The 26584-nt window shown below is 37.3% G+C and overlaps 1 protein-coding gene and 1 long non-coding RNA gene across 2 annotated transcripts in view; both read left to right on the top strand.

Moving 5' to 3' along the window:
• Positions 1–26584, top strand: part of AUTS2 (activator of transcription and developmental regulator AUTS2) — a 1077358-nt gene that overhangs the window by 93951 nt on the left and 956823 nt on the right.
• Positions 1921–24503, top strand: LOC120591700 (uncharacterized). The gene is made up of 3 exons (XR_005649955.1): positions 1921–1936; positions 7809–7815; positions 22027–24503. It is a non-coding gene; the product is annotated as an uncharacterized LOC120591700 (long non-coding RNA).

The raw sequence follows: 26584 nt of genomic DNA, 5'->3' as shown, positions 1-26584 counted from the left end.
GGCTGGTACCCTTCCTGGAATCCAGCAGATGCTTATGAAATATCTGTCAAATTGAATTACTGAATTGGTTTGGCTCAAATACTTTGTTGTTCCCCAGATCTTTTGTGAGGCATTTTCTTCTACCCTTGTTTGTTAATTCCTGCCGTTGTCTCCAGTTCTCAGTTGTGGCTTATGTCTTTTCTTCTCATTCACATTGTAATTATCAGGTAATTTATTAAATGGAGACAAGCTTAACTAGACATTAAATAATTGCAGGTGTGCAGCTGAATTGAGCTGCTGTCCTTTAGCCACAAATTCACAGCTGTTTATGTTTTATTGTGTGATGAGATTACACTTCACCTCATTTGGTTACATGATATCTTACATATTGTGAGGTAAAAGAATGTTGAAGCTTCTGCTCTAAGCAGTACACAAAGACTGGTATGTTCCCAGGAAACCCAACATAAAAGGTACTGGAAGGTCAGGTGTGGAGCCTTTGCAACCTCTGATACTTCTCTTTTCTTGGAATTATTTCCTTTGCCTTTTTTTTGATAGGGAACATCTTAATTGCTCCTTGACTCTCAGATCTGACCAGTTATCATCACATTTTAAAACTGTTTCTTCTGGTCACTTTAGCTATGAAAGCAAGATTTTTCCTTTAGAAAGATCAGCAATGTGTCCAGTAGGTTAGGTCTGTCTGTGCTTTAATGATCAGACTTCATCTGCATGCTTTTTATACAGATGTGCCCCATCAAATAAGAGTCGTAGCTTTTATAAATGTAAATTTTAGTCATGGGTTAGCTTGTAGTTCTATCAGTTTGCTTTCTTTGGCTGGTTTTATAATTTATAATGATTGCTAGAGGTAGATAGCAATTTTTTGCTATCTAGTTCAATGCAGAATTTAGAGTAAGCTATAATAAAGGATTGCTTGATTACTCTATACTAGCCTAATGGTCACAATAACCAATGTACAATGATATAGTCTAAAGACATATAGGTATAAGAAATGTCATGCTGCCACTTGCCAGCTGTGTGACCTTGGGCATGCTACTTATATGTCTTAAACTTTAGTTTCTTTCCCTAGGTAGTTGTGAAGATTAAAGAAATTTACATTTGATAATTGCATGCACACAGTTTTCATATAATATTTGCATGAACACAGTGTGCCAGGCACTTTTCTGGATGCTGGCTACATTTGTGAACAAAGCAGACCAAATCCCTACCCTGGTGGGATTAACATCTGAATCTAGTTTTGATGATGAACCCAATACAATCCACTTGGTGGGAGAACATAATAGCTACCATTTGTGAAAAAAAAAATTAACTGAAATATGTACCTAATAACACTGGCTGTCTTTATTTTTGTACTTTTAGACCCTACGTCTAGTTTAGTACATGTCTGCCTTGTAGAGTAGGTCTTAGAGAGAGCCCTTCCTCACACTTGTTCATACCATCAGCTTTAGCTGTCCATATTTATGTTTTGGGCTGTTAAAAAAAATTGATTAGTCTCTGCATCTAGGCTTTTGGGACTGTTGGACTGGGATGCTGACTTTAGAGCCTCCTTCTCTAGGTCTTGGCTTAATAGGTTTTCTCTAAGATTCCAGAAGGGGACTCAGAGAGTGAGCTCTGAGTGATGTGTTTGATCTTTTGAATCTTTTCGTGAAAGCCCAGTTTGTTCAAATAAAGTCTGAATGGCTGAGAGAGGATGTTGTGATGTTTAGTTTACCTATCCCTGTGTGATATCAATAGTTTGTTAATATCTGCAGAGACACAGCAGAAAAAGTATCCCAGGGCATCAGATTGATCAGCTCTCCTAAACTCTTTCTCATGGGTGACTAAAAGATAAAACCTTTTCTGAGACTTTCTTTTTTAGTGGATGACTAATAGAAACAAAGACATTGGCAATATTTCAAAAGCATTGTGATAGAGTTCTGTGGGATTCTGGAGTTCAGACATGGTGTGGATGTTGGTGTTAGTGACCAGACACCACTTTGCTGGAGGCAGGAGTGATTGTCCTCAGTGGGTCTAGAGCTGCATCTTGAGAGGAATGGCCAGTGGCTCCTGCAGAGACACAGAGATGTCAAGCGCCCATTTTATGCTGTACTGAATGCTGGGTCTACAGTATTTGGAGTATTTAAACCAGGCTTAGCACATAGTTGGTATTATTGTAAGAGATATATCAGGTCAGAGTTACTACTCCATCATGTTGCGGCAGTTTATTACTTATTTCCTGTATTTCCTGTACATTCTTTATTTCCTGTATTTTCTCTTAGGGAGGGAATAAATAATATGTGATAATGAAGAAAGGCATGTTTATGTGGCCTTTTTATTGAATTTTGATTTAGGACACTTTGTTGTGGATGTTTTATGAAAGATATAGGATTCGGTTGCTTACTGAGAACTCTTTGAGAAAGTTGGATCTCTGTCTGACACACAACCAGTCCCACATTGAATTCCTTCCATTTATTTCTGCAGAGACATGAACATTTGTTGAAGCTGAGGGAAGGGTGTTACGTGCTTCTTTATCAGAGCCAGGGTGTTACGTGCTTCTTTATCAGAGCCACCAAAAGTAGCTCAGACATCCCTGATGACTCAGCTGATACCCTTGCTGCCTGGTTGGGTGTTTGTGTACAAAGAAAGGACTTGCTTTCTTGCTGAGGACTGAATCTGTCACAAAGCCCCATTGCTATGGAGATTGCCACAGTGAGCAGACTTAGCAGGATTGCACAAGGCTGGCTAGAGGCCTGGTTTAGACTACCTTGGAAGAATTGGCTTGGGGGCAGAGGAAAAGTTTAGAAAACTCCTTTCTTCTTCTTTGGTGGTGTTAACCCCTGTGAAACCAGACTGTGAGGCTCTTTTTTGCCTTTTACAGGAATAAGGTAGTGTAGCTCGTCTGGGCTTAAGCTAGTTGGTGTGAATCAAAGGAAGGGGGCTTTATATGGATGCCATGTGTAAATCATTTTGCTGTCTGGGTGGAGTTAAATTTGACACCAGAGGAATGAGTTGCCCCTAGCAGGAGGTCACAACGTGTTGAGGAGTTCTGCGGTACAACCAGAAATTTTCACACCATAATGTTTTTTACTGTAACTTCTCCCTCTTGGTGTCCATTCTGATAGTTTGGGCCAGTTTTCACCCATGAGAACGCTCTCTTTGATGATGGTGAATCAAAGTCATTCATAGCTCCTTAAAAATAAGCACATTTCTAAAACCAGCCGTCCTCATGCTCAGCAGTGCAGATAATGAGGTAGTTTTGTTCTTGAGTTAGTTGCAAGCATGTGCTGACTCAATGTGGAAAGGGTAAAACCAGAGATTTTTCCTTCTGTTGAATTTTTTCACCATGAGGATTTTGTTCTTTAAATAATATAAACCAGAACTGCTAACTTTATTAAGTGAGGAGTGCGGGGAGTTAGAAATGAGGCAAAATGCTATTCCTGTTTCTTAGAAAACTCCTGGTATCGGTTGAGCTGTGTCCATTGACCAGATTTAACTCATTGCTTCAGTAACATTACACAAAACATCTACTCCTCTTTCTGGTTTCCTCCCTTTAAAATATTCTAAAGAATGCCAGAACCTTCCCAAATCAGCTAGATAAACCAACCCAAGTATGATACTGTCTGAAATTACTTAAAGCAAATGATTCTGACTTTCCTGCTTGGGAGACATTCTATTCTTGAAGGTCAGCCTTCTAAATTGTGGGAAGATCTAAAGCGAAATCAAATTAAACAAGCCCTCTAATTTCTATAAATCATTTATAAATTATCCTTTTATATACCTTGTATGCAGCTTGCAAGTAAATATCTCTGTGAGAGCTACAGTTTGTTAGAGTTTAGATCTTAATTAGCTCATGAGATTTCATCATTTTGAAGCTGTATAACACAGGTTGTTGGCTAGTTTTCCAAAAGCAATTAAAATGCCCACTGTTATAATTAAGCTTGTTACTGGTTATATGTTCTAGTTATAAAATGTATTTGGCCATTAAAGCAACTCAAATTGAGGGTTTTGGCTGGGCTCTCTGGGATGCAGTAGAGTGGCTTTCACCTTAATAGGCTGTTAGAGGAATCGCTGGTGTGGGTACCTAGATGGGTCATATCTCAGGTCCTTGAGTGTTTATTGTTACTCCATAAGTAAGAGCAGCCATAGGTTTTCATACGAAAGCTAAAGTTAGGAAATGTGAGTCTCAATTATGTCCTATTGTCAATACAGAAAACAAAAGCTTAAACTTCCAAATTACAGTCTTTTAGTTGAGAAGTCCTTTTTAAGAAGCACTGTCTTGTCTTTAAGAAGGTAGCTTAATTCTGACAGTGAACATTTAGTCTGTTCAACTAACATTTCCATTGCTCTGATCAAACTTCTTATCTGGTTTTTGAGAAGGAGGTTTGGGGAAAATGCTGCAGGTACAAGGTGAGGTCAATATTTCTGAACTGTACAACATATAAAAGTTGTGAAGCTGTATGTCTACCATCTCACAGTGAGATTTGTCTCAACTGGCCTGTGAGAGAGGCTATGATTGTTAGCATTGGTCTTGATGACAGATATTCTTAGTGGTTTCCTTTACATGTTGCATGCTTTTTATCATTTCTTTCCTCTTGTTAACCATTTTGTACTGTTTCTTTGTTCCTTAACACCAGAATGGCATGGTGGCTGAGACCATAGGACAAACAAATCATTTAGTGGACATGTAGAAATCAGTATTTAAAGGAAGTTGGAGGTTTTTTTGTGTGTGTATTTTATTTTGAAATCTGTTTAGCACACATGGAAGAAAACAGACCACTTAGTTTATGTGCCTCCATCCCATTGCCTTGACTGTACGTGCCTCCTGCACCTCATGCAATTAACGTGAAAATGATGGTTTAAGAGTGAGCTTAGCATATAGACCTGAGAAGGAGAAGGCTTCATAGGATGTTAAAGTCAGAGAACGAGAGAAGAGGGCAGGTGTTTTGTAATTTCTGTTTGGTTGAGGAATAGTGGAAGAATTCAGTCCTGTTTTAATGTACTTCATTTCAGAGTTCCTTCAAGGTTGTGGTTAATGATATAAATTATTTTATTGTGCAGAGAGATTAGAATTATTAGAGATAACATTTTTTTTGAGGGGGAAACGGTGTTTATTTGTGGTTCTCAACATATCTATGTTAAGTCTATAATATATTAGTGTGGAATAAATTTAAAGGCTTGTGGGTCTGCGGACATTTGCTTTAAATCTATTTATACAAGCCCTTTCTGTGCTTCCTTTGAAACAAGTTTTCCATAATATATTTCTACTCTTATAAAAATAGAAGGAAAAGAAAAACGAACCAAATTATTAGCTTGATTCCTTACTTTGAGTTCTATGATTTTTCCCATGTACAGAACAAAATAAAACCAGTCTTCTCTGCAGTCCTACAACAGATGATTATTGGATCTGAGGAAATGACTATCTCCAAAGTGTAAATTTGTATGTAATATGTGATATGTATTATGTGTGGTGTCTTACGGTAAAGTAATCATCATGAAATAATACAAATGATTTGAGATATGATAATGTGATTGATTTAAAAATAAACAAAATAAACATAGCATCATTTCCGAGTGGTTATAGGTCTGATCAGTGTAATTAGTCTTACTTATAGTTCAAAAGTCAGCTTCGATATCCTTTCTTGCATAAAGTCATATTAGCCTTCCAAATCAGGATAATGTCCCTTCTTTGTGTGCCCATAGCTCTCTCTACTTCCCTCATCATGGGACTTCCATGTCGTATTATTTATTTGTTTGAGTCTTCCATTTGACTATAAATTATTAGGACATGAGCAGATATAATGCTTGTTTTATGTTTTCCCTCTGGATTCTTTTTAAAATATTGAAGTTGTAATTGACATACAACAAACTTCACATATTTAAAGTATACAATGTGTTGTTTTGACTTATTATATATACCATGAAACTATCCTACAGTTAGGATAATGAACATATTCACCATGCCCAAAAGTTTCCTCATGCACCTATATAATACTTTCCTCCTGCCTCTCTCTGTTCCCTGTCTTGTAGCAACCACTGACCTGCTTTCTATCACTATAGATTCATTGGCATTTACAATAATTTTATATGAGGGAATCTCATGTATTATATTTTCTTTTGTTTGGCTTCTTTAATTCAGCGTAATTATTTTGAAATTTATCCATGTAGTAGCCTGTATCAGTAGTTTCCTTTTTATTGCTGAATACTATTCTCTTGTTTGGCTATACCAACATTTGTTTATCCATTTGTCTCTTTTGGGTCATTTGGATTGTTTCCAGTATTATATCATTATAAAGAAAGCTGCTGTGAATATTGGCATATAAATTTCTAGTTCTAGTTCCTCCATATCCTTGCCAATATTTGGTATAGTCAGTATTTTTAAAATTTTATTTTAGCCATTCTAATAGGCATGTAGTAGAATCTCAAACTTAAGTTTGCATTTTCCTAATGACTTGTGATGTTGAACATCTTTTCATGTGTTTCCCATCTTCCTTTGTGAAGCATATGTTCAAATCTTTTGTTTATTAAAAAAAAACTGGGTTATTTATTTTTTTCTTAAGTTTTAAGAGTTATTTATGTATTTTGAATTCAGAGCTTTTATCAAATACACGATTTTCAGGTATGTTATTCCAGCCTGTGCCTTGTCTTTGCATTTCCATTAACAATGTCTTTTGAAGAACATAAGTTTTAAATTTTGGTGGAATACAGATTGTTATTTTATGGATTGCATTTCTGTTTTCATAGCTAAGAAATCTTTGCCTAACCAAAGGCCGCAAAGATGTTTTTCTAGAAGTTTTGTAGTATTAGATTTGAGATTTAGGTCTGATTAATTTTGAATTAATTTTAGTATATGATATGAAATATGGATGGAAATTAATTTTTATATGGATATAGAAATGTTTCAACATCATTTTTTAAAAAAGTATCTTCTCAGCTGACTTGCCTTTTGCACCTTTGTCAAAAATTTGTTGTGTGTATGTGTGTGTATAATCTATTTAAAGATTCCCTATTCTGTTCCATTAGATTTATGTTTCTGTCTCTTCTTCAATATCACAGTCTTGATTATTGTATCTTTATATTGTCGTAAAATATAGAAGTATGAATGAGTCTTTCCATTTAATTCTTTTCAACATTGTTTTGACTAGTTTCTATGCCTTTTACATTAAGATTGATCTTACCTATGTCTACAAAACTATCCTCCTGGGATTTTGATAGAAATTTCATTAATTGTAGATCAATTTGTGGAGAATTGTGTACTATGTTGAGTCTTCTAGTCCATGATCAAGATATCTCTCTCCATTTATTTTGATCTTTTTTGATTTTTTTCCCATCAATATTTTATAATATTTAGCATACTTGTCATATATGTCTTATTCTTTTTACATAGTTTTAATTCAGAAGGTTCAGAGACTCCTCCTGGGTGCTGTTCTTGAGGCGTGTTTATATTACATCTTTCTATTAATAATTTGAGTTGTGTTAGTCTTCAGTATTATCTAAGTTTTCCAGAGGAAGCTAACTTTTATTTGGAGTCAAATCTGCCATAGAAAGTCATTGACTACTCAGGTAACCCTGCTAGATTTAACATCAATGAATGACTTTAAACCAATTGGTATAGCTCCTGTTTTGGCTTGTGGTTTTAGAATTTATTAGAGCAATTGTAATCCAATTGTGGTTGAAAGAGGATTTCCAAAATGGCTCAAAAGCTGACTGCTTTTTATGCTGAGTAGACAACAGCTGAGAAGACAGGTGGCTCTTGAAGTATTATCAGTGTTTCTTACCCAGAAAGCAGTCAAGGACATACTTATAGTTGGAAACAGATAATTCATGGGCCACTGGAGTGCTCTAGTGGAAGAGTTCCTTAGAGCTCATCAGTTCACGGAAAAGGAAATACAGGCTAAAGAGTCTTGGTTAGTTGGTTTCTTGGAAGATCATATTCTCATGTGAACTCTTCCTAAAAGTCAGTCTGTTTCCATCAAAAACCACAGAGAGAGCTCTTCCATTATGTATAGTCAGGTTAGACAGTCAAAATGGAGACATAAGGAATGAGGAATTGGTGTTAGGTTATTATAGCCAAGGTGGTCATTGATCAGGGATGACAATGTGACCAATAGGATCATTATTAGGGGCAAATGGGGATAATAATTGCTTATGTAAACAAATGAAGTTAAATTCTTCAAGGCACTATAAGTGATTTATGTGTATGAACTCAATCTTCATAACAACCTTGTGAGATATAGGTACTATAATTATTTCATTTTGTGAGTGAGCAGATTGAGGCACAGAGGGATCAGGAATTTTTTCCAGTAAGTGATGGAGGTGAGAGAGGAATCCATGCAGTCTGGTTCTAGAGCAGGGGTGGGTCCTCAACCCTGGACCGTGGATTGGTACACGTGGCCTGTTAGGGACTGGGCCTCACAGCAGGAGGTGAGCGGTGGGAGAGCAAGCGAAGTTTCATCTATATTTGTAGCTGCTCCCCAGTGCTAGCATCACCACTTTAGCTCTACTTCAAGTCATCAGGCATTAGATTCTCATAGGAGCACCGGTCCCTGGTGCCGAAAATGGCTGGGGACCGCTGCTGTAGAGCATACACTCTTAACCACTGCACCATCTGACAGATGGCCAAAGAACATGTCTGTGAGGAGAACTCATAGGTAAATGATCCCTAAGTCTCTTTCTGCTAGTCTTAGGGACCTTGAATTTCAGTTTTCCTTAGTTTTAAAATAAGGGGGACTCCTGTTAATGATAATATTGAAATTTTTCAGTTTTGAAGTTCTAAATTTAAAGCTCTTTGTAACATAGAGGTTTTCAAATATTGTGTGTGTATGTTGCGTTTGTGTTTGTAAAAGTTTCCCTACTTTATAAGTTCCTCCTCTCCCACAACTGCATATCATCTGCTTTAAATATCTGTTTCCCAAGGCTTTTTCCCCCTCCTCCTACCCAGGGAGGACAGACTCAGACTCAGTTGAATGTACCTTGGATTTAGAATGTAACAGTAAGAGACTGTGACTTTGTATACTTGTATGTGGCCAGATATAAGTACTTTTAAAGAATTCTAGCCATTAAAATAAGCAGGTCTTGGTGAGCAGAGGCCATGGAGCAGCTGCCTGGATCTGGCTGACACAGCACTCTGGTGGCATTTGCCATGAGCTCCCTGGGTGTGGGCAGTAGAGTATGAGAAGTCAGTTTTGGTTTTGTGGCCCCATGCGGAAAATTTATAGCATTTCAGCTGCTTTCTCCTGGGCTGGCACAGAGTCATGATTGATCTTAGGGAAAATGAGGACAGAGAAATTGAATAACATTCTGGACTGTGTGGAGGACAGACACTGGAAGGAAGGGATGGAAAGAAACAGAATGAAAGGAAAAAGTGATGATTTTCAATGTATCTCGCTTCAAGTTTTCTATCACTGGGGGAACTTTATCTGTTATATTAGAGTTTGTTGCTTTAGGAAGGTGGTGGAAGTAGACCTTCTGGAGTGTATTCTGGAGTGATTGTTTCTTAAAGAGGAGAAACATAGATGATTAGAAAGGTTCTCACTCTCTCTGTTGTATGTACCCACTTGTATACACTGTCCTTGTTTTTGCTAAACAGAAGACAGGTGGACAGAGTTTAACCACTATTTTTAATCCTTGGGTGAATCGTTACGTGATAGAGCCATGTACTGGTAAGCATGAGAGTCTTTTTGTTCCTGCCAGTGAGGCCAAAGATGGCATGTGAACTTGACTTTTTAATTTAAATTACTAAAAATTTATTGAGAGCCTCCTGTGTGCCAGGCATGTCACGTGAACATGGGATATGATGTCAAAAGGCTAATGTTAAAGCAGTTTATTCTGGTCTGGATATACTTCCACTACTCTGTGCTTCTCATATAAGACAAAGATTATGAAAGATAATTAAAGATTATGATTTTAAACTATTCAGCAAAAATTACCTATTCTTTCTGAGAATGTATGGGCATATCAGGGTCTTTGATCAGTATCTTTGTTTTCTATTTGCTGTTGTAACAAATCACCTCAAAATTCTGTGGCTTAAAACAATCCAAATTTATTATCTTACAGTATCGTAGGTCAGAAGCCCAACATGAATCTCACTGGGCTAAAATCAAGGTGTCAGTAGGGCCGTATTTTTTTCTGGAGGATTTAGGGGGAATTCTGTTACCTTGTCTTCTCCAGCTTCAAGAGGCTTCTTGCATTCTTGGCCTGGGCTCCTTCCTTTATCTTCAGAGCCAGCAATAGCAAGCAGGTTGAGTCCTTCTCAGGATGCCATCTCTGTTTCCTGCTTCCATAATCACGTCTTCCTTTTTCTATTTAAGGACCTTCGAGATCATATTAGGCCCACTTGGACAATTTGTGGTAATCCTCCCTTATTTTAAGATCAGCATCCTTAATTCCATCTACCATCTTAATTCTTTTTTGCCATGGAACATAATACATTCACACATTCCAGGATTAGGACATTCGACATCTCTGGGGAGCCATTATTCTACTGTCCACAGTAGGGGGAACTTTTTCCAAACTTTGCTCATTCCCCCACTCAAGTGAGTTGATATGATATCTTTTCCCTAATCCCTTGTGTAACATATTGTTACTTATGAATATGTACTGTGCATGGGAGTGATGGGACGCCTATCATTCATTGCCTTATGGCCTCCTCTTCACTGTGATACAGTCCCAGCCACCTAAACATTCAATGATAAGTTTTGTACAATTTCAGTGTTAGAAGGAAGCTAGAGATCCTAATCTTTGCCAACCTGCCCTGCAGGGGCTTGCATACATCTCTTCCAAATGTCAGTCCCTCCTTTGATGACATGGAATGGCCTGCCTTGGCAGATAATGTTTTCTTTGAACAACTCTGTTTTTCTGGAAATTGAGAGTTCCTGCTTTATATTGAGGGAAACTCTCTTTGCAGGTTGTAGAACTTATTGGTTCTTTCTTGTTTTACTATCTGGGGTCATATTGAATAAATCTAATTTCCTCTTTCACACTTGAAGCCCTTGATTTTTTTTAAAGTCAACTATCATATTCCCCAAGTATTCAGACTAAAAACAAAAATCTCAATTTCTTCACCTGTGTCTCATGTGAAACTGTTTTGAGACTTCTTTCCATCCTGGTCCTTCTTCTATGATACAACACAAAGAAGAGGAGACTGAAGGATGATTTAAAAGGAGCCTTCAAATGCCTGGGGAATTACACAGGAGGCTGGTAAGATCTTTGCCATCACCACGGAAACAAGAAATCACAGGCTTATATTTTGGCTAAAAAGATTTAGGTATCAGGAAACCTGCCTTACCCTTGTGGATTGAGATACTGCAATGGACTGTCACAGGAAGTTGAGGGATCTTTTGCCCTAGAAATGTATAAGACAAGCCTTTAACCTCAGTTTAACCTTAGTTAAATGTTCTGCTTAAAGTATTCTTGTCATTGCTTGTCATCTATGCCTGATGCCTGGATTTCCCTCTTGTGTTGGTTCATTAGATGTAAGGCATCATCATGACTGCTGTTAATCGCAGGAGGAAGGGATATGGTGTATGGCTTTATCAAGGAAGAGAAACAGTGGCGTAGCTGAGGATAATTAATAGCAATGGAGTGACAGTTTGATTCCCTGGTAGGGACCCTGGCATTGTTGAAGGAAAAAAATCACTTTATTCTTTCATAGAGAGAGGCAGCTGTAATTCTGGTTAGATGAAACCCAATTAAAAGGAACTGACATGCAAATTGATGATCAGACAGTGCGAGCATAGAAAAAGTCCAAGAAGAGTTCTGTAAGAAGTGGCAGAGAACAGTGTAAGTAATTTGGCATGGTAATATGTGTGCTAAGAAAAATGGAAATATACGGATTGGCTACCTGAACAATTATAAGTCTGGAATCTCAGCCAGGAGAGCAGGAGGCTGGTTGGTTTAGTGGGTTTATAGTTACTACACTTTTAGACATTTTGGAGTTGAGGCATACATTTTAGCAATTATAGACTTTCATAGCCTTTATGATTATAAATCAGCCCTTGAGGGTTATAGGTTTCCAAATTGGTGGTGGTTAAATATAATACTTCCAAGAATATATGATGAGATTCCAAGCCTGGCTCTTGGAAAGAAGATCTCATTGTGCAGATATACTTCACCTGACCTAAGGATATGTCCTCAAAAATCTGTGTGAGAGTTGGTTCCTAAATTTAGGATGAAATTGGAGAGCTTGCCATTTTTAGTAATGCTATTATGAATCATTTTCTAAAGTGAAAAATCTCTTTATAACCAAAATCATGCCCAGTTTATCTTTTGAGTAAATTCATAAGTCTATATATTAGGTTTGCTTAAACAAAGGTATTTTTCTTTAAAATGAAATAATTGTAGGGATACATAGCAGGTAAGTGTTAGAATAGCAGAAGAAAAAATGGGCAGAATTTTGTAAGAAGTCAGTGTATTGCTTTTTAGGGAGGAAAATTCTGCTTAAGAAGTCAGATAGCTTCTGCATTATTATGGGAGGAGAAGCTGCCCAGAGTATTGCGGGGAGATTTATTCGAATCTTTTGGGAACTGCAGCAGAAATGGCTATGCAGTATTTTAAAGTATGAGGAAATGGGACCATAGCATTTACTAGGCTTTTTTCAAAAGAAGCCAAAGAAGATGAAATGGAATTCACCCTGAGAAAGCAGTGGAAGGTTGAGAAGCTAAGAAAAGACTTAGCAGCAGCAGCAAGAGACCTGAGTATTGTGGGCGGAGTTTCCACTCAGCATAGCAACATCCAGTTGTCACACTGGTCAGCAGCAAGGAACATTACTAAAAGGGATTTAGAATGACCGGGGTCAGTTTTTGTTGGTCTGGGTGTGAGTAGTGTGCTCTGTGCAGTTTTACCTTTTGCAGCCACTCTGCTCAGGTACTCCAGCAGCCATGCACTCTGTGCTCAAGGTTGTCACATTTACAGTGGTCCCCTCTTTTCCAAGGTTTCACTTTCCCGGGTTTCAGTTATCCGAGATCATCTGTGGTCTGAAAATATTAAATGGAAAATTCCAGAAATAAACAATTCATAAATTTTAAATTGTCTACTCTTCTAAGTAGTGTAATGAAATCTCGCCCTGTCCCACCCAGGACATGAACCATCTCTTTGTCTGGTGTCTCCACACTCTGTATATACTCCCTGCCCATTAGTCACTTAGTAGCCGTCTCAGTTATCAGATAGATTTGTTATCAGGCAAAGACCACATTCACATAACTTTTATGACAGTATGTTATTATAATTGTCCTATTTTATTGTTTTTCTTGTTAACCTCTTACTGTGCCTAATTTATAAATTAAAAGTTATCATAGGTATGTATGTATAGGAAAACAATATATATGGTGTTCAGTACTATCCACCATTTCAGGAATCTACTGGAGATCTTGAAACATATCCCCCGCAGATAAGAGGGGACCACTACTTTTAACTGCCTAGAATGCGCTTACCCTCAAGGCTCACTTGATTCAAGTTTCTGCTAGAAGTTCCCTTATCAGGGTGATCTTTCCTGATTATCAAAAGCAAGCACTTTCTCTTTTCTTGCTCTCTTTTATTTATTTTTCTTCACACTCATTTCCACCTCAGGCTTATGTTTATTTGTTAAGTTTTTCCGTTTTCTCCACTAGAAGTGAGTTCCATGAGAGTTGAGGCCCAGTTTTGCTCACCATTGTATTCCCAAGTACCTAATCCATAAAAACTTGTGGAATGGATTTTTAGGAAGTCTCTATGCCTATCACTGTGATAAAAGTTGGAAATGGGAAGGGGAATGTAGGATTCAGTCACTGTCTATACATGTTATATAATTATAATAGTTGTAATAGTCTGAACACAGAGTAATATGAGTTTTGAGAAATAAGCTGGAAATAGTCATCATAGAACTAGATCTGGAATGATAAAGAGGAGTTTTGTTCAGCAGTCAAAACAGGGAAGAATATTGTAGGCTGACACAAGAAGGTGAAGGAAGTTGGAGAGATTTAGAAATGAATTTGGAGTTTGGAAGTCCTTGTTCAGTCCTTGTTCAGAGGAAGTTTTTGAAAGGAGTTTGGATATCTTTTGAGAAGTGGTGAGTCCCAAACTCTTTAAATGGGATAGTGCCGATACCCAAAAGATAATGCTGGAGGATGGATCAGAAAAGGCAGTGGTGTAGAGGTAGGGTGTAGAGTGGGGTGAATGTGATTTTCTTAAGTTGAAATACATGAGAAGATTTGGGATCCCCACATTGAAGGACAAGAGAATGAAAAGCAGTTCTCTTTGTTTATGGATGCATAGCGAGATGCTGTGTATAGATAGTGACCAAAGATTGATGACTAGTCATCCTTTTAACTGTTCAGTTTTTTTTCCTCCAGTAGAGGCAAAGCTGTGTCATTGGGGCACAAGAAGAGGAGATTGCTATTGGTTCATAGAATAAAAAAGTTTAGAAAATGCCTTGGCATACAGAAACTCTTAATCTAACTCATATGTTTAGCAGCTGTGTGACCTTAGACGATTTATTTACCTGTACTTCCATTTCCCTTTCAAAGATGGACTTTGTTGATATGCTTACATTGTTAATAGGAGAACAAAGTGTGGTATTTGGGAAATTACTTTATATTAAATTTTTCTTTAGAAATATTGGGCAACATTAGGGTCATTTGCTTTAATGAACTAAATAAATCCGAAGAGAGTAGTATTCTCACCCAAAGAGCAAGAGCGGGAGAGCACGAAAGAGGGAGAGGAACAGATCTGGAAACTGCTCTTTTCCTGGAATCACAAAAATGTCAGTAATTCATACCCCGAAAAACATGACCATTTCCAAGAAGTGGCCTGTGCAGTTTTTTGAAACAGACATTAGAGGAACGACTTTTTGCTGCTTATATGTTACGTGTCAAAACACATTCTGTTTTAGCAGTTGGCGAGAGCTGCTGTAGAGCAGTGCAGAAGCAAGGAGGACTCAATATGTCAGATGCACTACTGCGTGTTACCCTGCGGGTCATAGCAGTCCCTGTTCCAAAGGGGGTGGGAGACAGTTGGACACTGTATTCCAGTTTTACTGCCTTCATAATTCACCGCAGCTCATGTAGGGTACCCCTGTCACTTCAGCCTTGGTCATCTGGAGTAGCTGAATTGTGGTCTTCTGAATATATGGAATGTTATATAGGCTACTCAAATCTCTGAGATTTCTTTAGGAAATTTGGGAAACTTTACATTTTGGAGTGCTTTCCTCTCTTTGAGAAGAAGGGAAAAGGAAAGGAATGTTTTATAAGGGTCACTTTGAGATGTCTTTTATAAGGTGTATTTTGTACAGTTTTAACTCAGGCAAAGGACAGAATAGCTTAGTGGTTAATATTAAGTAAATTTCTGGGAGTCTGACTGTATTGGTCCCAGTTTCAGCTTTGCCACTCATTAATTATGTGACCATGGGTAAGTTACTTAGTTTTCCCATCTGTAAATGGGGGGCTAGTAGTAGTACCTGCCCACAGGATGGTTGTGAGGACTACATGAGTATATGTAAATCACCTAGACCAATGGCTGGCATGCAGTACCTGCTCTCTAAATATTAGCTGCTATTATTCCTGGCTTTCTCATAGTCATTGGTATTTCTGAGGCCTTGCAAGAAATTAAGACAAGCCGAGCTTTTTCTGCTCTCTCTGTCAGAAAGTGACTTGGTGGCAGAGTGCTAGAAATTATTCAGTGGGTAAGTAATGGACTACCGAACTTCACACCTCAGTCCGCTGGCATTGTATATGAAGCAACTCATTACACTCTAATGGTAGTGTAGTGAAATGGATGAGTACTCTCAGTCGGCCTCCTCGTGTAGAGGCAGAAGTTTCATCCTGAAATGCCTAAGAATCACCTGGAGTATGGAATGGATGAGTAGGACCCAAGAATAAACTGCAGAAGCAGTATATAACTTGTGTTGATTCTAGCAAGCAGAGGGCTTCCAGAGTATTCCTGAGTGTAAATAAGGGATTCTGTTAAGCTGGGGAGAAGAAATCACTCAATTTGGAGGAGTCAGACCACCCTTGACCTGCCACTAGCATTGTATGTCACATATTTGTAGGTCCTCTCTGACCGTCAGTTTCTTTGTCTGTAAAATGATTAGATGATTTTTTGTTGTCTTTTCTGTTCTTGACTGTGTGACTTCATAATTTCAGTGGCTTTCAAGAACTGTGTGAAGCAGGGAGTGCTGCAGAACAACCTGCTGTAGACCTTGGCCTGTGTGAATCCTTAGTTTTGTTTTTTGTTATTTCAAAGAAGTTCCTGTTCAAAAAAAGACCGTGAAGCATTTCATCATTGGACTCGTGAGGGAGTTGACTCTTTAATCTCTCACATTTCCTTTTTTCCCTAGAAACGATATCCATAGGACTTCTGTTGTCTTGTGCCATCTAGATCAGCACTTTTGCAGAGAAATGAAAACATTGCACTTTTAAAGGCACAGAGAGCAAAAACTGTAGCATCAATATTCAAGGTTACAGAATTGGTTAATTTTCTGCTTTGTTTTGCTGAGCTGAATGAAAAAGATTCGATTGAATGTTACTGCGTAGAGATAAATATTAATAACCACAAAAATCCCCCATGGTAATTTTTTTTCTTCTTTGCAAAGTATTTCAAAGTCTGTTGGATTATCATTATCAACTGAATATGAGTGTGAGAACTGTGGAGTAACTTGATAGAGGACTTTGTTGGAGAGGAGCAACTCTTTGAGAATGCATGTCTGAAGAGGAAGTCTGTTCTGGATTCTTGATGTGTAACTTTATTTTAATTAATAATTTGTTACAGTTCAGATAAGTGAGTATATAGCGACTGCTGTAGACCTTTATAACATTAGCTAATAAAAAAGCGTTAGAAAAAAATCATCAAAAGTAGAATTTTTTTAACTTAAGAATGGAAGTGTTTTTAAATTTTAATATTTCCCAGAGAAGAATTTGTTAGGTTAGGTTTGCGAGCTTCTAGTAATACCAAGTAGATCCTCACCATAGACATATAATACACTCACATATAGTCACCTTACAGTTTTTGTTTGTGTGTTTGTTTGGTTTTGTCCTCTATCCCAGCCTTCTTTACTTTGGGAGTATGGTATTAACTTAATTATAAAATCAATAGAAATGTGTATCAAACACTTATTTTATGCCAGATTTACTATGACAAATAAGAGATGGTCCCTGCTCTCACTGAGTCCCCTTGAGTAAGGTACAAAAGTTTGAAAAGTAAACATGGTTATCATGCAAATAGATGGTTGGAAGAGAGTGATAGGCATGCTGTTTCCAGCAGATTGCCTACCACATAACTTGCATGTGCTAGAGGTAGGCAGTAAGTACTTTGGGAATGTGGAAGAGGGGACATTTGTAGCTTGGAGAGAGATCAGAGAAACCTTCATGAAGGAGGTGACATGATAGTGATGTTTCAAAGGGCAGAAAGAGTATTCTATGTAGACAGGCAGGGGTGACATTCCAGGGAGAGAGACTATCAAGGAGTGAGGCATGAGGACCTTTTGGGGTTCTGAAAATAAGTACAGTGTTACCAGAGGCCTGAGTTTGTCGAGGGGCAAATCAGAGTCAGACAGAGCACAGGCTCTTTGAGGGCTGCTCCTCAGACTGGAGGGGGAGATGTGCTTGGGAGTTGTGTGCTGGGTTTGTTCAAGTCTTTCATACGTTTAAAAATTGGGTTGTTTGTCTTTTTATTATTGATTTATAAGAGCTCTTTATGTATTCTGGATACACATTTCTTGTCAGATATATGTAATATGAATACTTTTCTCTGTCTTTGGTTTTGCCTTTTCTATTTCCTAATGATATCTTTCTTAATGAGCCAGAAGTTTAAAATTTTGACGAAGTCTAGTTTATCTTATTTCGCTTATATTTTTCATGTCTTTTGTGTTTCTTTTAAGAAAACTTTATTTACTTGAGGTTATAGAAGTGTTCTCTCTTGTTTTCTTTGAGAAGTTTTATTTACATTTTGGTTTTTGATCCATCTCAGTTTTTTGTGTGTGGTGTGAGGTAAGAGTAAAGCTTCATTTTTTCTCCCTCATATTTATTCAGTTCTTCTAGCTTTATTTGAAAGACTTTCCTTTCCCCATTGAATATCCTTGGCACCTTTGCTGAAAATCAGTCGCCTATTTAAATCTATTTTTGCTTATGTCTATTTCTGGACTCTATTTTGCTCCATTGATATATTTGTCTGTCCTTATCCCAGTACCACATTGTCTTGATTACACTAGCTTTACAGTAAGTATTGAAATGCAGTAGTGTGAATCCTCCCACTTTTTTATTTTTCAAGATCACTTGACTATTCTAGGTCCTTTGCTTTTTTATATAAAATTTTAGAATCAGATTGTCCAATTCTAAAAAAAGGCAGTGGAACTGCTTTAAAAAATCGTTTAATACCCACACCATACTCCATAGTTGTTAAATAAGAACCTTTTGGGGTTTGAATCCAGGTGTTATCATCTATTAAAGCTCTCTAGGTTTTTCTAAACACAGCAAAGGTTGAGAACTAATGTGCTAATGGAGTTTCAGTGTGGCACATTAAAAAGAAATTCAGAAGTGGATTACTGGAGTGGAACTCATCATAGTGGAATGTATATGTAGGAGTTGAAATGGGCCTCCAAATGGAAGAGCTTGTTCATGCTATGGAGAAGGAGGGCTGAAAGAGGACGATGGAGAGTGAGCGAGTAGCTGTGTAAGAAAAAGTTCTCTCTCCCAGGGGACATGGGGTCCCATTGCTTAAGTGCTGCTTTGTGTGCCTACCATTCCTGATTACTCAGGATATTCTCCCCATAGGCCTGACACACATGAAGACTAAAAAACCAGTCACTTGGAAGCTAAGAAATGTTTTCGGTTGGTAAAGCATATACATGCATTATTGTAGAGAATAGCTTTCCCCTGGATTAGGGAAATGTTGGTGAAGTCTGCATTGGGTAGGCACATTCTGAAATGATTATGTGGTTTTTTGCTTTCTGAAGGTTTTCTGTCTTTTTAAATTTTAATGTCTTTAGGCAAACATTGATTCATCCATTCTTTCCATGGGTAGGGAGTTTTGTCAGAACTACTGCCTCCCTAAAAGGCTTTGAAGAGAAAAGAGACAAAAAGTTTCAGTCAAGTGATACTGTTCTTGAAACATACAGTATGTATGGGCTGATGGTGTTTGCTTGTGGCTTTTTAAAAAAACACTTTTTCCTTCTCGAAGAGAGGTTGGAACTGTAGTAGTCCCCCTTATCTGCAGTGTCACTTTCCATGGTTTCAGTTACCCACGGTCAACTGCAGTCCAGAAATGTTAAGTGGCAAATTCCAGGCATAAACAATTCATAAGTTTTAAATTGTGCACCAAGTAGCGTGGTGAAATCTCATGCCATCCTGTTTGAATCACGAATCATCCCCTTGTCCAGGGTATCCATGCTGTACATACAGTAAAATAAGATACTTTGAGAGACCACAGTCACATAACTTTTATTACAGTATATTGTTATAATTGTTCTATTTTATTATAGTTGTTATTTAAAAATAACAATATTTATAAATTGTACTGAATTTATACATTAAACTTTGTCATAGGTTTGTGTGTATAGGAAGAAAATATATATAGGGTTTGGTACTGTCCATAGTTTAGGGGGTCTTGGAACATATTCCACATGGACAGGAGGATGACTGTAGTCAGCTGAGTCATTCCAGGATACAAGTTCTCTAAACAGCTGTAGAGAATTAATTTCAGTCAGAGCTAGCAGAGCTTTAATCTCAACTTTCTGCTCAGTGTTATGGAAAATCTTCTCTAGAAAATAACCGGTATATACCTGCTATGGGATGTTAAAAAATTCAGATGAACATTGGATTTTTGAGTGTATTCTAGTAGAAACAGCATGGAAAATCCTTTAGTGAGCTAGATTTTACAGTGCACACAAAAAGCAAATATTGATGATAGTTATATTTTTTTTGTGTGTGACGTATTGGTTGTACTATTTTCTTGTTCCAAATAGAATTCACATATACCATGTTCAACTCTAAACCTCATTTTTCTGTGAGGGGTAAGACATTTTAGGCAAGAAAGCTTTGATATTAGCAACTTTTAACTTCTTTTAAATATATATATATATATGTGTATATATATAAATATATAAGTATGTGTGTGTGTGTGTGTGTGTGTGTGTATTCCTTCAAGGCAGAAAGGCAGCTGGGCAGAGAGTATGAGAGGAGTGGCTTTCCTTTCTCATTTCCCATTGTATTTAAAAACACAGACACACAGAAACATACTTCTTTTAATAACTTTTTTGTAAAGAGGGAAGAGCATTCACGGACTCCTTTTTAAGACATCCCCCCACCTTTTCATTTTTATACCTTTATTTTTAGAATTTGTCTGTAATATAGATATTACTTTTATGGTGGTGTCATAACAAATAATTTTATGGTTTACTTAACATTAAAAAAGCCATTTCCAAGTTGCTATATTACCTTTATAATTAATAATTTAATGGCTACATCAAATTGTTCCATAATTTATATTCTAATGTTGGAAGTTTTCAATTATCCCCTGTTACAGCACAAAGAATTTACTTATGCATAGGATCCCTCCTTAATTTTTTTGATACATTCTGTTGTAGAATAATAATAGGGTGTTTTTTTATTTTAAGAGGTTTATCAGTGTACAGTTTATACTGTCATCAGCAATATAAGGTGTACTTGCCTTAAAACTTTTAGGGATAAAAAGCTGCAGGATTTTTTTCATAACTGTATCACTAAAAAACTTGTACTTTCTCTTTATTTGTGTGCACTAGTTTGAGTTCCATTTGTCTGCCTTTTACTGGTTTATGGATTAGAATTTTTTAAACTAATGTGGTTTTCTTTTTTTCATACATGTAGCAACCCTTTGCAATATTTGTCATGAATACTTTTTCCAGTTCGTTCCTTTTTTTAGTTTTTCATTAAAGGATTTCATGGGGTTGAATTTTGTGTTGTTTTTTTTGACTTTTTGGTTGCTTTAAGATGAAACTTGTCATCCTTCGAGAGATCTAACACCAATTCCGTTTTTTACTCTTTAACATTTACTGTGATTTAATTAAAAGAAGTTTTTTTTGGACGCCTCTGAGTTCCTACTGCTTCGAGTGCCCTCTTTTTACCTGCAGTGCAATGAGGAAAGATGGGTTAAATCCAGGAGCTTGTGTTATTCTCAAGTCTTGGGAGAGGAATAGAAACAGCCAGGATTCCTGTATCAGCTTCCTAAATATCTGCAAGTCTGTGTTTACTTATCTGTCAAGCTAGGATGAGAATAACAAATGTATAGAGAATTTTTAAATGCACTTAAACCTTCTCTTACGTACTGTTAGGAACCTCAGTTAGAAGTGTTTAAAATGCCAAATAGCTGTAACCTTTGATAAATATGTGTGCACCATTCATTATACCTTGGATTTTTCTTAATAGAGAACACATGGCATCTTTTTTTTTCTTCTGAAACTAACCACTGAAACTTTTCTTCTGAAACTTACCTGTGGACATTGGGGATCTGGGTATAGAAAAACCAACAAGTCGAGGATGTCCATCAGAAACATACAGTATGAACACCAGATCTCAGTAGCTGGTGGGGATTTTGGAGACTAACAGAAATGATTTCAGGAAATAGAAACACTGGAGGCAATATAGATAGGAGTTAGAAAACATAGCCTTTCACAGAAAGACTTGTTTAACCAATTTTGCCACTTATTTGACCGTGGGTAAGTACTTTAACCTCTCTAAACTTAGTTTCCTCAGTTATAAAATGGAGATAATGTTGATAGGTTGTTTAATTAAATAAAAAAATGTATGTGAAACGTTTAACATGCTGTCTGACCCATAGCAAATGCCAAGTAAATCATAGCTAGTATAATCTACCTTTATTAACAGCTAACGTTTGTGCAACATTTATGACCGACAGTGCCCTTTAATATGCTTTTTCTCATTTGCGAATCTGAGTGCTTCATACAGAATGGATTTTTAAATGTTCCATGGGCTTTGTATTCATTGTCTCGAGAGGTTGTTCCCTTTTTGTCACCTGTACAGCTGTGTGCACTCAGTTGGCATTTGTCATGTATCTTCATGCTCATGTCTTCTTCTCTAAATTAAATTCTAAAAGCCTATGTGAGTACAAATGTTGTATCTTATTTAGTTGGATTGTCTCTGTCCCTAGAGCTGGGCCACAGAGTTCAGATCCATTGCTATTGGAGCTCTAGCTCTATAATTTTTTATTTAAATGACCATAAGCAAGTCAATCTAGCTTGCCAAGGACACCTTTTTCTCATCGATAAAATGGGTAACAAATTTCTTGTGAGGATTATTTTAAGCAATATATTAAGTCCTTTGTACAGCATATTACACATACTTTTTCCATACCTCACTGTGCCCAGCACAATAATTGGTGTTTACAAAGTATATGTTTACTAGGGTTGGAGGCTGATGGAAGGTTGTGGACCCAATTCTTAACTTGAGTATCAAAATATGTTCATTTAAAAAATGAAAATTGTTCTTTGGGGGCTAGTCATCATGCAGGGTGCTATGCCAGGTATCAGTCATAATACTGTAGTACCTTTTGAAGCGTTTGCTTCTTGCTGTTGTAAAGGTGTGGCATAGTTACAAATAGGTGCTCAAAGCAGGTTCAGTGATTTAATCCCACCCTGAGGAAGTAAACTTAATCTGTAATAATTTAATATAGATTTTGGGGTGTGTGGTCTCTGTGGTCAGTCTGCGGGAATCCACATAAGAAGACTCAGTGCTCAGCAAACAAGGGGGTGCTGGCTCTGTGAGAGACTCATGGATGAATCAGCCTTGTTGCCCATGGAATTCCTTTCTCTGGTAAACCGCTGGTGTCATTTCTATATCTGTGTATTTTCAGTTTATCTCTTTTCCTTCTTAATTTGATTTTCAGAAATGACAATGCTGAAATGTTTGGCTATGGTCAGTTTCAGTAGATAGGGCCCAAATACTAGGTATTCCATTTCTCTCTTGAATAAAAAATAAAGTCATGCTATAGAGAAAATAGCTCAAATATTTAATAAAAAAAATCTTTTTGTTCATTTTGGAAAATAGTACATTTAATCCCTTAAAATACAATTTATTTTATTCTGACAGTGTCTTGAATTGTCAAAAAAAGCATGATGTCTCTATTTAAATTTATTTTTCCTGGCACAGTTTTTATTCTGTGAGCTTCTTGCCTTTAGGAAGAGAAAGGTGGAGTGTTACATTTTTGAATATAGATTGCTGTTTAATTTCCACTTAAGGATGTCTCTGAGAAGCACAGAGCCAGTTGTGTTTAGTAGCTAGCTTTTTGCTAATGATGGAATGCATGCTGTGTTTTCATCTAGTACATTCCACCCAATCCTGTTTATGCTTTTGGGAAATCAGGAATTGGCTTTGGCTCAGGTGAGATGCATAGGTGACATGTCATTTCCCTCCTAGGAGGGTAGAGGTATGACAGACTTCTTTTGGATTATCATTTTTGGGGGCTTGGTCACAGGAATCTTTGGCATTCCCCTGTTTAGTCAGTGGGTGGAAGATTGGATGAAGGAGCAGAGAGGAAACTTTTTATTAAGCTGTCCCTGAATGATTAACTCTTTGGCGGCCTTTTAAGTGTAGAAGAAATTCGCATTAAGAACTTGGTATCTAAGAGTTTTTGATTTTATGAAGTCTGAAAAGTGATGAACAGTTGTGAGTATTTTGGTAATATTCCATGAGTGTCCCCCCTCAGTCCACTTGGTAGAGAGAAGTTTGAACATGACGACTTTGGTGAAACCTTCTTTGAAGAAGGGAGTAGTCAGGTACAGCTTGACCCATTTAAAAAAGTATTTGGGTAGAAAAAGAGCACTCCATTGGGGAATTTTTAAAAATGAAATGTTAACTTTTAGAAGTTTTTATATCAGTGACTGCTACATTTTGTAAACAGTATACAGTGTTAAGAATTTGCCTCACAGATAAACCAGCACTGGCATCCCCAGCGTGGGTGTATTGTCCTTTTTCTGCTCAAATTAGTGAGGTATTCCTAGACTTTGGCACCAGGGAGTCTCAGCGTTCAACATTGCTAAAGCACACTTCCTGCAGTTTGTTTATCTTCTTTGGAGTTTCTTAGTAGCAAATCCCAAACCACTCACCTTTTTCCAGTAATATTAATGTTCTAAGAGGGGCTATACATTATATTAAAGTCAGGGTAATTCTCCACAAGAAGGCTGGTTTTTAAATGAGACTTATTCAACCTCTTTTTAGCTGGTGTTTCATTACCATCGAGGATTTATAATGCAATAGCTCTGAGGCGAAGCTGGTAAGAATGCCAACTTCGCTAATATTTAGTCATAAAATTCTGGATATTGGACAAGCTCTTAATTATTCTGAATCCGTCTTTGTCTTAATAAAAGTTGGATTGTACCCACTAAAACAAGATGGCTGTGTTTGCATTAATCTCCAAATGTAGGTTAATACCTTTTTAAAAGCTGTCTCTTAGACAAGAGACTTGAAAATTAATTTCCCATTTTCAGCTTAAATTGAAGAGCTCTTCTATGTGTGGAGTTTGAAGGACTGCCATTTTTCTGATGTTGTAGATTCAAGTGCCAATAATAACTCTCTGTTCCCTCTTTAGTATTTTTTTTTTTTTTTTTTTAATGTCTTAGGTGAAAATTCTTTCTCTTCTGGTACTTGAGACTTGTATTTTTTTTTTTAATCTGCTTCAGGGAGTAAATAACTGAATTTCTGTTTTCTCAGTGGAGTTTGAATCATTGGGGATGAGGCGCATGATGAAGGGGTCAATGGTGGGAATCCTATTATAAGCCATGGCTGGAGAAATCTGGATTTTATATATACCATTGCTACCAAGCTACATATTTTGATATATTTTTTTATCCTGTAACATTTAAGCACTTACATATTGGGGGAATGAGGTTTCTCCATAATGAGAGGTTCTTAACTAACTTTCTCAAGTGTGAGTGCAAGATAGAAACTTTATATTCCTTTCTTTTTTTTGGTCTCCAGAGTATGTACTGCTATGTAACCACTTAGCAGCACTAATTCCAGGATTCCTGTTTGTGCTACAGATGGTCAGTGAGATTATAAGGGCTCTGAAAAGATTTTTATGTAAATCAAGGTCTTCTTAGTTGAGAGTCTTCGTCTGACACACTAATTTTCTTATCCAGCTTCAATACAAGAATATCCAGTGTGCTATATTAACCAGATTCTACTTTGATTAGTGGGACTTGGGGTAGAGGGAATTAGGGACAGGTTTCAGGAGGAGAAGTAGAAACCAACATCAGATGACAGGGAGCAAGCATAAAAGTGTCTTCTTCTTTTTTTATTAAAGCTACAGGTTTTAAAGTAGTTTTTTCCTCTATGTCAGTCTATTGGTTTTATGGACATATTTATGATAAAATGTTTATGCAATAAATAACCATATGGAGTATTTATTAATGATACAGATTTCTAGGCATTTCTTCCTAGAAAGTCTGATTCAATAGATCTGGGATAGGTCCCAGGAGTCTGATTCTCAGGGTCAAGCATATTTGATTGACACATCTATTGTGCTCTTCAAAAGCTCTGGGTTTCCATGGTCAATTTGAAGGATACTCTTTTTCCTCTCCTTTGTCAAGTCTTTGACTTGGTATAATTTTCTGAGGGGATATCTTAAGTAGAATATTTTTTAGAAACTTCTATGTAGGACAATACTTCTGCCAAAACAGACACTTTAGTACATAGTTTTGGATCAGTAATGGCAAAAGAATGAAGAGGCACCTGGATGGGCAGGTGCCCCAAATCTATCATTATAAATGATGGAACTGGGGTGTCAAGCCTGGGGATGAAAAGAGGTAACCCATGTGCTTTTTTCAAAGGCTTGCAGAGGTGCTCGCTTAGGCAGCACATATACAAAAGCTTGCAGAGTTATCCTATAGAGGAGGGATCACACTTCTGATGGCTCCACAGAGCAGACCTGGGACTAGCAAGTAGACACTGTGGGGGCCGAACACAAAGAAATAGGCGTAACGGAGGGGACCAGTGGACTAGCAGCCTTCATGAGATACTGCTTTACCTTCTAATTATTTGTAGCCTGTGGAACTATTATTTTTCCACAGGCTACAAATAATTAGAAGGTAAAGCAGTATCTCATGCAGTCTGAAATCTGATTCAGACTACCAGTTAATAAGAGAAGAGTGGAGCTGCTTAGGTAGAAGTGGGCTGAAGGGCATGAGCAAATTTAGTCTCTTTTCTCCCTAAAGGTAGTAGGACTCAGAAGCCTGAGGCTCCCCTGAAGTGGCTGCAGACGCCACTGTAATGTGGTGAGTTCTCTTTAGTGGAGGTTGCTGCTCAGCTCCCAGTATGGAGTTTGTGTGCTCCATGAGGGGTGGGCCTTATGTTGTTCACTGATGTAGATGGCTAGTAAGGTCTGGCTCAGAGGGCAAAGCTTAGTGAAATGTTAGTTGAACAAAAGCTCTGGAAATTTGTATCTCATATCAGGTGCTGAATGAGAAGATTTCTAAGATCTCTTCTGACCTAGAAAGTCTATGATATCTGCTTTGAAGATTAAGGCTTGGATCTCAGCATAGATGAGCCAAGGATGTAAGCTCTGTGAGTGCAAGAACTTTGTTTTCTTTAGTGCTGCCTTTCAGTACTTCTAACAGCACCTGGCATTAGTGGGCATTCAGTGAATATTTGTTGAGTAC

This window comes from Pteropus medius, unplaced genomic scaffold (genome assembly GCF_902729225.1).
Source record: "Pteropus medius unplaced genomic scaffold, Ma_sr-lr_union100, whole genome shotgun sequence".
Classification (NCBI taxonomy): Eukaryota; Metazoa; Chordata; class Mammalia; order Chiroptera; family Pteropodidae; genus Pteropus; species Pteropus medius.
This window is presented reverse-complemented; position numbering and strand designations above follow the sequence as displayed.